This window comes from Haemaphysalis longicornis, unplaced genomic scaffold (genome assembly GCF_048455015.1).
Source record: "Haemaphysalis longicornis isolate Haplotype H1 unplaced genomic scaffold, Haemaphysalis longicornis Haplotype H1 scaffold_1, whole genome shotgun sequence".
Classification (NCBI taxonomy): domain Eukaryota; kingdom Metazoa; phylum Arthropoda; class Arachnida; order Ixodida; family Ixodidae; genus Haemaphysalis; species Haemaphysalis longicornis.
In genome coordinates, this window is record NW_027526203.1 from 448,589,448 (window position 1) to 448,602,710 (window position 13,263).

Here is a 13,263-nt window from a genome sequence, read left to right on the forward strand (position 1 = left end):
ATGCGCCACCAAAAGAAGTCACAACTGCACGCTCCAATAAGGTACTGCACGCTCCAATAACTGCACGCTCCAATAACACTGCAAAACCTTTTCAAGGGCCTCAAAACAGGTTTCTACAATCCAGTGCAATGTAGCGCGCAACAGACACCGAGAAGGTAACATAATGTCCCTCCCCTCAAGGGGGCCAGAAACGGGTGGACCCAGTTCCGTTGAATTACTGCAGCGTGCCCTTCAATCCAGCAGACTTTTTTCCAACCATGCGTCAACTATAGCTACCGGACTTTTCTCCCTGTTTGAGCGATAAAGTCGCGAACCGACGAGTAAAGAAATTAAACCCAGTCCCACCCAGTGGGAAATCTGCTGAGCAGCGGAGCAGCGGTTCCCTTGTTTCGGCTCCAACGTCAACGAGCGCTCGCCCGAGAACGGTATACGGTCGCCGCCGCGCAAATTGTACGGTTCGCGCAAAGGAATCGGTAGCTAAACGTTTGCGGCGGGAGGCTCCCTATCTTCTCCCTCCCCTAGCGGGAGGAAGAGGAACCCGCCTTTGCGATACCACTGCACCCTCTATCGGTGGGTCTAGGAACTGGCACGGCCGCTGGATGAAATCCAGCGGCCGTGGAACTGGTATCCGCGAGGCCGCCGGCGGGTATGGGAACCTACCCCCACCCCTCTGTAACGCACGACCTACAGTAGACGTACGAAAAGGCTCTACAACAGTTTTGCTGTTAATGTGATTCAGATCTGTTTGAGGTACAACTTTACTCCGTGCACGAGACGTACTTAGCGGGAAGTTCAGCACAATAAGGCGCCTTTTTTTTATCGGATCAGCAGTACGAGACCGCAAATGTTCCAATGAAAAGAACTGTGTACGCACATTGATTGGGAAAGTTTTGTCCTATGCATACTGACCGCCTACGGAGGATGGTGAGTGTTAGTAAAAAATCACGCAGACGAGTTTAACTTAACTAATGCTGCAGCAGTATCCCATGGAAAGGATTTGCCCGAGCAAAGACATCCAGTAGGAACAGATTAAAAGGCGGCCCTTAAAGGAGCCATGAAGAGAAAACACAAGTTTGGTTCATTCAAAAGATTGTCTCGTTAGAATCATACTGACACCACTTTTAACGTAAACTTCGCTCAAATAAGCTACATAATTAGGAAAAACGGGAATGGTCATGCGACCCACCAGCTCATTTCCCGCAACAGAACCTATGTCGTCACATGAGCTAAGCTCTGCGATTGGCGGAGGCTGGCAGAAGCAGACGCAAATTAGGTAGAACTTACAAACTAGACAAACGAGCGATTTGCGCTTAAATTTAGGGCACATTCTTTACAAAGCAATAAGAATGATGGGACAAACAGTGGAAGTTACGAAATCACATGTAAACATAGAAGTACTGATGCGTTCTGCTGTTCGTACTGCGCACAGCATGCTTGGTTTAGCTGTACAGCACTACGGGGCTTGGGGTTGTCTCACACGACACTGGCCGATTGACGCAAGCAACGGTGTCTTACGTGACCCCATTTGTCGAGCGAGCACTGTTTCAGGGAACGAATATTTTCTCCCAGAACAAAAACAAGCCAGGTTTAAATGCGGGCAAAAACAAACCAAACCAAACGTTTGCCACGGTATGGTGGCGCCATCTAGGTTACGGAACGTAAAGAAGCGCGGGAACAAACCAACACCGCTGTACAGGGTGGAGACAACCTTTGAACGGTCCCGTGCCGCCGCAATTGGGCCAACGGGCTCAACGCGTTATTCTTTTCGTTTCCCACGAGACCTAGCAACGCGAAACAGACAATATGATTCAAACTTTTTCAGTAAACCGCGTTGCGGCGATAATTTTAGCGCGGTTTTGACACAATGACTTGCTTCGGCGGCCAGCGAGCAACCGAAAATGGCGGCGCCAGCGTATACGTGTCTCTACCCTGTACGGCGGATGCGTCAATGAAGGTACTCTAGGCTGCAGAGCGGTCGGTTCCAGTGATGTCACTTGGGACCACGAAAACGCACGATTGAGCGGGAAAATCAAAATTTTAACCTAAATTGTTTAATTTCTCAGTGAATAAAGCACCGTTTGTATCCGGACAAGCGCTGGGGGCACTATAAAACACGAAATCTTTCGAATAAAACCAACTTGCATTTTCTCTTCATGGCTCCTTTAAGACCTTTTCAGGGGTCGCTAATGGGCTATTTTTTGTATACGTTGCTTATTTTGGCCACCCTTAGCCATGAAAGAAAAATTGCTACGGGGCACTTAATTGTGCTAACGTGGCATGAATGCCCAACCATTGTTTCTTCCGCTTGCGCTACACACCTCCATCGCTTTGGCCTTGTGCGCATACCTGCGTGGTTCACCGCGCTTAGCCGGCGATGAAACTGCAGCGGTGCAACGGACGTCGAAGCACCTTTTATCCCGCGAAACAGCACGAATCATTCCGACAGCTCCGACGAACACCAGGCAGACTGGCGGCTTCCATTGGCGCGCCACGAATTGCGCAGTGCCCGATAGCACCGACAAGCACGTACCAGGTAAATTAATCGCTCCGCCACGGTGTACTGTATACAGCGCCAGTAGTACGTAGGGTGATTACCAGATACCTCCGATGAACACCATGAAAACTGACGGCTTCGCCTGTCACTATATGGAGCCAAGAGTCTCGTGGCCCCCTGACAGCTCCACGAGCACCTGGAAAAATAACGGGTTCATCTGGTGCGCAAAGGAGCCACGAGTCACGGACGCCACCTCGTGCAGCGCCACCAAGGACTCCCCCTCGTTTTGTGTTTTTTTTTTGTGTGTGTTTTCTTTATCCCTTTGTACCCAGCCGTGTTCCACCCGCGTTAGTGGAATTTTGGGGTCATCCGCTGCTCACAGCGTCGAAATTTTCGCCTCATGGGGCACACGGGGCGCGCCTTAAAATTAAAAAAAAAAGAAGAAGAAAAAAAAAAAAGAAAACGGGTGTGATGATTTATGCTGGAGTGTGATGCCGGCACGTGAGACGCGGAGAGAAGCTTATGCAGAGTTCAATTTGCCTCCTACCACCCACTTAGCTCTCCTGCATTTTATGCTTGCTGTTTTCGTATTCGTATGTTACTGTTCATGCACGGACAATAGCAAAGACTGCAGCGATATTGCATGTAACGTCGTCAGTATCAGCTTAAGAAATATCTGGATTATCTGATGTACCCACTTGAAGACCAGTGCGGGGAAATCGAAAATAAATACAGCGAAAGAAAATGGGAACACACACCGCGCGCCTTATTGCATTTTTATCTTAATTAGAGCAGCTGTTATAGTTGTAACAATTACCTAAACGTGCTGCAGTTGGGCTTACTGAAATACTCTATGAGTGAAGAAAACACATTGTCCAACGATATCAGAATTGTTGGAATCTGCCAGTAAATGTGCCCAAAACCCATGCTGCCGACTGTCCCTCCGGATAACATTTCACCCGAGCACGAGGCGTGTTTTTATACGTTAAAAAAGCTCTTCCGTAATCTGGGCGCGAAATTTTCATGGGCGTATACGTTGACGCCTTTGCAATTCATGAAAAACGAGTTTTAAGTTTTTTAGTAGTTTGTTCGACCGCTGTGAGAAAAGCGCCTGGCATCAAGTGGAATACCGAAGGGAAGAAATCTCAGTTCTCAACAGTGTTAACGAGAGACAAAAACGGGAAGAAAATCCTGCTGTCCCCTCACCTCAGAACTTTTAATCTGAAGCAACAAAGACACCGGTGCTTGATAGCCAGCCAAAGTTCACCGGTTGGCTTCTTTGAGGCATAGAAAACTAGCGTAATTTGATATAACGAAGTCTCCGAAAAGGACAGCAAGAAGAGTAGAGTTAAAGGCTGTTGCGGTGGGAAACACATTTTCGAAGAGAATTTCAGAAAGGAGTCTATTCCGTAGCCTGTCATGTCTTTCTCGCCCGGCTGCGGAAGACGAGTGCTCGGGTAATGCAGCGAACATGTGTGCGACCTGCGAGAAGCAGCGATCACGTCAGCGAAGGTGGAGTTGCCAGACGCCGCTTCCCCCGAAAAAAGCGCACCGGGGGGAGACTCTGAGCAACACATGGTGTCGCTACTCATTTTATTTTTTCGTGAAACGGAAACACGAAACTACCGCGGGGACTCGTCGAGCTGTGCCGCCGAAGGTCTACTGTAAATAAACAGCGCGCTCCTCTCTTAGCGCCTTTGGAGACCGCAGTAAAAAGCACCATAATTGAGGGAACTTCGGCGAAGCCCTCTTCGAGAAGATGGACTCGGCACGCCGGATGTTGAACTTCGAAGCACGTGATCCCTTTTTGAGGCCTTCAGAATATTGGCTCGTCTCTGGGTTGCTTAGATCCATTACAAAGCTCCATTGTTCGGGAAACAAATAGGGATCTCGCATGGACAAGCTAGCTTCCATGATGTGATACATATATTTATGTAAAGATTAGTCATAGATAAGTTTTATAAAGATAAGTCATGATTGATAAGACACTCAAGAGCGCTACCGCCGATTCGGTGGCTATACATGCCGGTAGACCAAATAGGCCCACCTCGGGCGTCGCTGTGACGCCGGTTACTATTACACCTCATGATGATCATGCGTATGCAAAAGAGCTGGGTTAAATACGACTAAGAATGATGAACTCTGGGGGGTGGGGAGAGGGAGCGATGGTGTGAACGCTATATGCTTCTCGTCTGAATATGAACGCATCCCGCGTGAAGAATCCACCTGGTAGGGAGAGATGAGTATTGACGTATTGAGAGCTTAGCTCCGAACTACTCCAAACTTCGGTGCTATGAAAACGTATAGTGGCTGCTTAAGGAGCGACGAGACAATAAAAATCGCATTAGAAATGACAACCGTTGAAAGGTTCCACGTGCACCGAGTAAACGTTTTGAACACTTTAAGACAACTTCGTGTAGTGAATGCTTAATGCACTACTTAGCACCTGATAGTGCCACCATCCAGTTGCCCCTAATGTGGAACCTTGACACCACAAGAAACTAACGGCAACTTCCTACTGAATAAGCTCTATGGCGTTACTTCGCATCGAAATAATTAAGTAGCAACAACGTTCGCTTCGATGACCCACAGACTCACGAAACCAGAATTTCACATGGAGGGTTTAAAAAAAAGCATAAATATTCGACAGAGCACCACACACCACACTCTTCGACTTCCTGTCTCACTCCTCTCGAATTGAACTGAGGTTTCTTCAATGCAATTAAAATTTCCCGCCTTCGCAGTGCTCGCGCGTCCCCTACCTGGAGCGGGAGTTCTGTTCTTTTTTTGCTTGCTTTCATGCCGCACGTGCCAGCGCCGTACTGCGCAGTTTGAAGCGCGTTGTTTTTGGCTACCACATTTTTCGCTTACTATCGTAGAAACCAAGCCAACGGGCGTTCCTAACTAAATGGACGCGGGGCTGCCGGTTACATACACAGATTTTCACTCAAATGTAGCTGCAGTTTTCTTTGCGCTAAACAACGGGGAGATTAATGACAAGCGCCAGCGGTTCAGGAGTTTCGAGCGGTAATGACTATCTCAACCGCTTGTTTTTAGAAGCCTCTGTCACGGGTCCGTTATCTCGCTGCCCCGCCTGATTCCGGCAGTCGCTTGATACTGTGACTGTGACAGCGGGCGAGCTACGACGACAAGGCGAGCGCCTAAAGTGCTCTGCACTTAACAGAGCGGCACAGATATAGCAAAAGAAAAGGGAGATAGGTCCAGTTGTATTAAGTCGTCGGTCATAATAACTGTGTCCGTCAGCACTGCGTTTGTTCCCTTCCTGTCCTTATCCTTATCAGTGTTGTTTCTGATAACTGCCGAGTCATGATAACTGCCCGGGCACAACAGAAATGTAACAGATTCACGTTTAGTGTAATCGTAAGGAAGGCTGGCTGAAGAGAAATGAAGTGTAAAGATTTCAATTTGAATTTATTCGCGTAACAAGCATGACACAAGGCAATCAGTAAGAATTCTAGGAACAGCTTGGCGGGCCCTGATTACTCTAAGGAAGTTTCGGAAGGCAGGGGAGTGTACATGTGGACAGTAAACACCAGAAATGAGAAAATAAAATATAAAAAAATGCAGTAAAAGATGTTGATATTCCCATTTCAACAAAACTTCGCAGCAAGCTTTTGAAAGAAAAGGTGGTTATGTTAAGCCTTTAGAATCATACAATTCGTTTATAGCATAGTGGGGAGACAGTATTGAAATATCTGTTTGCCATAGTTATAGTTTGTTCGAAATCTGGAGTCCTGGCATGCTTTAGGGTTGCGGGCATTATAAGAGAGGGGTTCCTGTCAAATTCGTTACCTAGTCATTCTGCTCAGCTCTAGTTTAAAAGAACTGGAAAGCTTATACCGGTATAAATTATCGACCCTTACGACATTTTTATTCATAAAGAGTTCTCTGGTGTGTGCTAGGTACAAAACTTCGCATGTTGTGCGCAACGCTCTTTTTTGCAATAACAATGGTCTGCGGATATTTTTCAATGTGGTTGTGGCCCAAACAAGGGCGTCATAGGGCCTCCTGGATTATCAGTCCCGGATCGTCCGCGGACTGCCCGAGACGCGATCCGGCGCTCGATTTTCCCATGTAATCCTATGGGACTTCCGGTCTGAAGGCAGTCCTCGTACTGCCCGCGGACCGTCCAGGACTGGTAAATAGAGGATCCCCATAGTTCATTAACGAATTCAGGTAGAACAGGGCAGTGACGACGCATAAGTCCGTTAACACGTGATAGTTGGAGGCAATGTAACTAACATGGTATTTTGACGTTATGTGTTGAGAAAAATAGGCACGAAGTGTTTTAGGGGATAGAACAATTTCTATTGTGTTATGAAGTAGAATGTAGGGTAGTTGAAACACCTTGTGACGCGGGTGATACAAGATTGCTTTAGTTTTAGCAACATTATCCCTCATGTTATTGCTTTTGATTTATTTAGTAAGTAAAGCTAAAGTTGAATCTACATGATTGGTTGGCTAGAACAGTACCCGAATTACCTGAGAAAAATAAACTAGCATAATCCGCACGAATGATGTTCTTAGCAGGCTTAAATATAATGACAATTTCATTGATATTGGTTGATTGATTGTAGGGTTTAACAATCCGGCGCAACGCAGGCGATGAGGCGTGCCGTATAGGGAAGGGCTCCGGATTAATTTTGACCACCTGGGGATTTTTAACGTGCATAAAGAATAAAAAGAAACGGTCGCAGGATGCTCCCTTGCGGTACACCTAATTTCACTGGCTTTGTATTGGAGGAACATCCAGCTATTTCAATGTACTGCGACCGATGGCGTAAATAAGAGGATAATAGGGAGCCCTGCCACGTGGGCCGTATCTTTCTCATTTTAACAAAAGGGTTTGGTGGTTTGGTGGCTGATAGGATCGAATGCCTTGCTAAAGTCGGAAAATACAGCGTGTTGTTCATTTCAAAGTTTTTTAATATTAGTTCTTTTTGCGCGAGTAAGACAGATTTAAATTTCCAAAAACCAAACTGAGCAGGCCTGATAAAATCATATTTGTCGGTATAAACGACATCAGCCTTATGGGAATAATTTTTTTAAATGCCTTAAGAGAACTAATAATTTTGGAATGGGACAATTCCAATAATCGTGTTTGTCGCCTTTCTTAAATAACACAATTACTTGTCTGCATTCTGCGTGGGAAAGCACCAGCTGATATAAAAATATTAGAAATATGAGCTAAACAAGGCGCAATTACATCAACAAGAAACTTTACGGATCTAACTTGCATTCGTGCATCATCAGTTGCATTGGTATTATTGAAATTCGTGAGAATGTTATGACTTCGCGCATGGACACCGTGTCTAAAAATATTGTTTTTGATTTGTTTGACTTCAATGTCGGATTAAGACGTGACGGATAGCGCCATGCTTTTCGGCCGGCCTCACCCTAACATTTGAAAATGGACTCCGACCAGCCTGAGCGATCCCCAATGGGGTAAACATGGTCAAATTAGAGGTAAGGTAGTATAACAATTATGGCACGTTTCTGCCGTGCCTGACTTATAGCGGCAGGTAGAACACACGGCAAACAACCAGCAGAGCGGAGAAGTGGCCCGGAGACAGTCGCACACCATGGCGGGGAGGAAGTAATAGCGGGTAAATGGTCCAGGGAATGCTCACCAAACTGAGCGACGCGTAACGGGCGCCTTTCCACTACCGCCGCTGCCGCTAATATGCCAAGGTTGGAACTACAGCCGTCAGGAGCGGCAGGCTGGTAACAGGATGAAGCATGGACGTCAGGGCGCTCGCAGATTGTTGAAATTAGTAATGTTCACGTCCTGGAACTGGAGAAGAAACGTATAACGGGGCGTCTTTATAGAACAGCAACGTCAAAATGATAGCGGCTTACGTTCAATTACTCAGCAAACGAAATCGTAAGCCTCTTTACTTTAGATTGATAATGTGGACAATTAGATGGAGGAAACAGTACGAAACATAAACCAACACGCAGTTAACTTTCAGAGTAAGCGGGCTTCACAGAACTCCATTTCATCCACAATAGATGAAAAAAGAAGTGCGAGCCTGCCAGGATTCGAACCTGGAATCTTCTGATCCGTAGTTAGACGCGTTATCCGTTGCGCCACAGGCCCAACACATTTCCAAAGCGCTTCAAAGCTGTTCTGAACAGTACAGTTTCAGGCAATTAATTTAGGTAAAGCCCCATAAGTTTTCACTACTGAAAAATGTGTAGCCTTACGGTACACTTCCGGTGGTGTCATTAAAGCGTACACTTTTGAACCTCGATGTAGACTCAATGCTAGGTGTCTGTGCATTCTACAATTACCCAAATTCATCTCAATGTTTGCTTTTCGTTAACGTCCAACACCTTGTCATCCTTGCAAACACCTCGTGTTGTCCGAATAACGTTTTGTTTCAGCTGTGTATTTTTTGCTAACGAATGATTTAAAGTGAATAGTTTTCTTAAATCAGTGTTGTAACGCTCTTTGAATGACTCGAGAACAAGCAGCAGCAGCCAGTACAGAAATTTAAAAACTTACATAGCGAAAAAGCATTTTGAGGTGGTTGGGCTGCACGCAGGTATTTCAGAAAGCCCTTGGCAGAAATCTCCGCACAGCGCCCTATCATAATTTCTGAGTGAGAGGCAGGGAGCTTGTAGGACCATGTAGGACCGTGTAGGAGTAAGGGTATGTTGGTCGCTTGGGATATCTTGAAGGACCATTGGTGTCCAACACTGGTGGGCCCGGATAAGGGGTGTGGGGAGGAGAACTGAGTTGCGCCCAACCGTCCTCTGCAGAACAATTTGCAGTGAGAGCCAGGGGTCGAATGTGTGAGGAGGAAGAAGGGGAGGAGGAATGAAGATTTTGTACCAGGTGAATTTAGCGCAGTGCCAGATTGGGTGCTGAAGATCGGCAGGTGGGGAGGATGCATAGGGGGGACATCGAGGTGGCAGGGACTGGGTGTGCCATTTATGGAACGTCTTGTGGATATGGCCAGCGTTGGCAGAGTATGGAAATTTCGGCTGATCATGGGAGCGGGGGCAGAACGGGTTGAAAGCCGGTTGAAGTGACGACCTCGAGGCCCGCTGGCGGGACCGAGTCAGAAGGTGGTGAAGTCGAGTTAAAGGGTGTGTCCACTCCCGTGCCGCTGTATGGATGGCTGGTCCCCCGGGGATGGCTCCTCGTCTCTGGGCGGACACCGTGGACCCTTGGGAAACGGCCGGGCGCTGCCGATCATGTGTCAACGGCTAGCGAGATAGTAGGCGCCGTCGACCTTCTCAGACGATTTCCCGTGCTCTAGCTATTGCGATCATAGCAATCGCAAGCTACGAGAAGGGCGTAACGGCTTTGTTTATCAACTGTATGCAAGGCAACGTAACAGATTTTTTCGCTAGGAAACAAATCTCTCGTTTTCACTATAATGAGTCATATTCTTCGATTTTTGAAGATGATAGTCTTTCTTGGGCAAAACGAGAAATTTTGGTCTGTCTGTCTGTCTGTCTGTTTGTCTGCCTGTCTCTCTGAAAAAAAACAGAAAATTATCCAATGTGTTTCTATGTAACCTGGTCATTCAACACACAGCACAACCAATGTATCGGGTTGGAAACAAGTTGCTACAAAATCAATTCACAGAAAGTTCACCAGTATTCATGTTTGTCTCTAGATTCAGCCACCCGGCCAAAAGTTACGAGAATCTTGAAGCGAAATGCTTATATATGCAAAATACCTCCAAACTAATAAATCGGGTGGCCGTGTTCCTACCTGTCAACATTGTTGAGAAAAAAAAACGTTAGGTATAATTGGCTCAAGACACCAATGCATAAGTGACATTAGCATTGTTCTTTTAACTAAAAAATACATGGCTGCTTTTTTTGCGATAGCAAATAAAAATACGCATTGAAAGAAATTTTAACGTCAAAATACAAAAAAGGAAGGAAGCTCACACTAATGCGTAAGACGCATTAGTGTGAAGCATTAGCTGCAGCGTGCAGCATTAGCTGCACGCTAAAGTAGCGTGTTTCCTCTTTTTCGCCTCACGGCGTTGTTTAAGCGTCGTCGCTGTATGACTGAGGGACCACAGCTGGATGTTCGTCTTCCCCTAGCGCACATGGTTCTGCGCCGCACGTGACATAGTGGCTTTCCTTCGTGGCGCATGCTTACCACTGCGGCCGCAGCCTCCTCGCCTTCCGCTGCCACGTCCTGCGCACGGGTCCCGCACACGTCTTTTTTTCCCTCGCCTATCTCTCCCTGCTATCGAGCCGCTGCTCCGTGCCGGGCGATTGCGGAAGGGGGCGTGGTTTGACCTCTAGCCCTCAAGGGCAAAACTGGTCACCCGGCGAAGACTGCCCGAGGTAGCGGTAGTGTAGCTTGCGCTACAAAAAGCGCTCGTGGCACCCTATTGTGGCAGTGTTCCAAGTTCAGCAGTAACAAAAGGTTCCAGTAGATGGCGCGAGCAATGAGGGACCATATTCTGAGGCGCCCGCCCGCTCCAAAGGAAACGACCCCAAAGTATCTATGTATTTCAAAGCTGAAGTGATTTTAGCAAACCTCTAGTGTGTTTTTTTAATTAACGTGGAAGGAGCGATACGGGAGAATAAGAGTGTGAGAGGTGGGCGGGGAAGAGAAGGGAGGCACTTACGTGGCAGGGGCGGCAGAAGACTATCGTCTTTCGACGACATTTGCAGCGAAGTGAGCAGATACGCTGCCAATATTTCTAAATTCCTGATTCTGCGAACGCTTTGACATTCCAGTCGACTTCATGAAATCGAAGTTCAATGCATTTAGTTGCGGCTCGAGCTGCGCTCGAGAGTTTCTCTAAATTTTATTCTGCGGTTTACGCGGCCACGCTACACCAGCGTTTAGAGGCCCGCTGTATGGAAGGCTATAGGGAATAATTCAAATTATCTGGGCGTTCTTAACGGGCCCCTAACGCTAGTACAAATGGCTTATTTTACGTTTCGCCTCCATGCGCTCCACTGATAATCGAGGACTCCAGGAAGCGAAAATATCGAAGTAAACAGTGTTTCCGTCCCAACATTACAAAAACAGCTGTTTGGGGATCGTTCCCCTCCTGCAGAGCGCCATATTGTTTTGTGCGGGTGGTCGGAGCGCGTTATTTGTATTCAGTTTGTATATTGTCGCGCTGTGTGTATAGCGGCCAGTCTTTCAAGTGTGAGTGTGGGGCGAGCGGGCACGGGACTTGTGAGAACAGAACCTCCCAAGTTATCATTCATGCCGGTCTTTTATAAAGCCAACAAAAGGCGCCACTGGTCTCGCCAGGGGCTAAACTCCGAGACTCGCCGAATCGCTTCGACAGAGGCAAGGGAGGATGCGCACCTGCCGGAGTTCGGAAATAGGCGCGTCTGGTGGTAGTCGGCTGAGGAAGGGTGCCTGCAGCGACGGGCGCGCGTCAGCCTCACGGGTGACGTGTCGCGCGCGTGCAAGCGAGACACGCGATCCGCTGGCACAAGCTTCCGCCTCTAGCGGCGGCGGGCGCACTTTTCCAAGCCGTCGCGCTACCGGCAGCTGCGGAAGGAGGCCCTCGTCCCGCGGGCTGCATAAAAAACGCCGCCGAGCGTGAAAGTTTGGCGAGCGCAGCAATTTACTAAGCGCGCCCCGAAAATAGCGGCGGCACGATCGCGATTGAGCCCGATCTCCTGGCAACGTGGTTTCCATTCGGCCTTGCATTCGCGAGCACACACACTCATCTTTTGTTCGCCGCCCGCCCGGTGCCAGCCCACGCATGACGCCGCCGCTTCATTTGGGTTTCGCCGGGAGCTACGAGGGAGATGCGCGGCGCTGACGGGCCCGCAGATGCGGCACGCCACGCAGAACAGCATCGGCCGAAGACGACGAGCCCCTTTGTCTTAAGCGCCCGCCGGCAGAAAGAGGGGGAGAGGGAAAAAATCGCCCAGACAGAAGAGCGTCCTGCGCGCGCTCTCCCAGTTACGTGCAGGGTCGTCGGAAGCTGCCCTAGGAGACGTTACAATCGGCAGCGCTGTAAACATTTAACTATCGCATGTTTCTGGCAACACACCAGCCTCTATCATAGTGCGAGCCGCACTCGGCTGCACTGTGATGGCGAAAGGCAGGGATAGTGCCGGCGACATCATCGGACAAAGGGCTGTCATGGTTAATTCTGAGTTTTGAGTTATAATCAAGCATGTCGGTTGATCTAGCGGTTCAACAAATGTGGACGATGTTCTTACGACGATTGATCTCTCGCGATCTTCTATGACGTTTGATTAAAGCCAAACATTGCACAGGGATTGGGATAGGCCCTTTTATTCCAGCATCACCAGCGCGCTGCACGTAAACGGGCACGGTACGGAGGATGCAGCACAGTATCAGGGAATCTCCCTTTAATTCTTTTCGACGGCTGCCGCTGTGGCTCTAATGTTCCACTCTTGCGAGGCGGTCATTTATCGCTCCTTTCTTTCTCAATGCTACTTCTTTCTGAGCCGCCGAAAAAGAAAATGAACAGGATGAACAAGCGGAGACGGGAGGGGAAGAGGCGATGACGACTGGCAGCCTTGTCTTTATGGGGATCGACTCCTTCCAGGAATAGGCGCGCTCAGCGGCCCTTTAGAGCCTTCCGCGACATGTGCCGATGGAACACGACGCGGAGAAAAACATGTTTTTTGCACACACCGTCGCCCACGGGCACGGATAGAGGGATTCGCCGCTCCGGGGGGGACCCCTCTAAACGTTCATTGCGCTTTTTGTTTGTTACTCTGGCTCTCAGTTTATGTCCCAAATTGTTGTCTCTTGCGTTGCGACA

At 48.2% G+C, this 13,263-nt stretch overlaps 1 non-coding gene across 1 annotated transcript; it reads right to left on the reverse strand.

The window, feature by feature from the left end:
- Positions 1 to 8,542: 8,542 nt before the first annotated feature.
- Trnar-acg (transfer RNA arginine (anticodon ACG)) lies at positions 8,543 to 8,615 on the reverse strand. The gene has a single exon. It is a non-coding gene; the product is annotated as a tRNA-Arg (tRNA).
- Between the last annotated feature and the right edge of the window lie 4,648 nt (positions 8,616 to 13,263).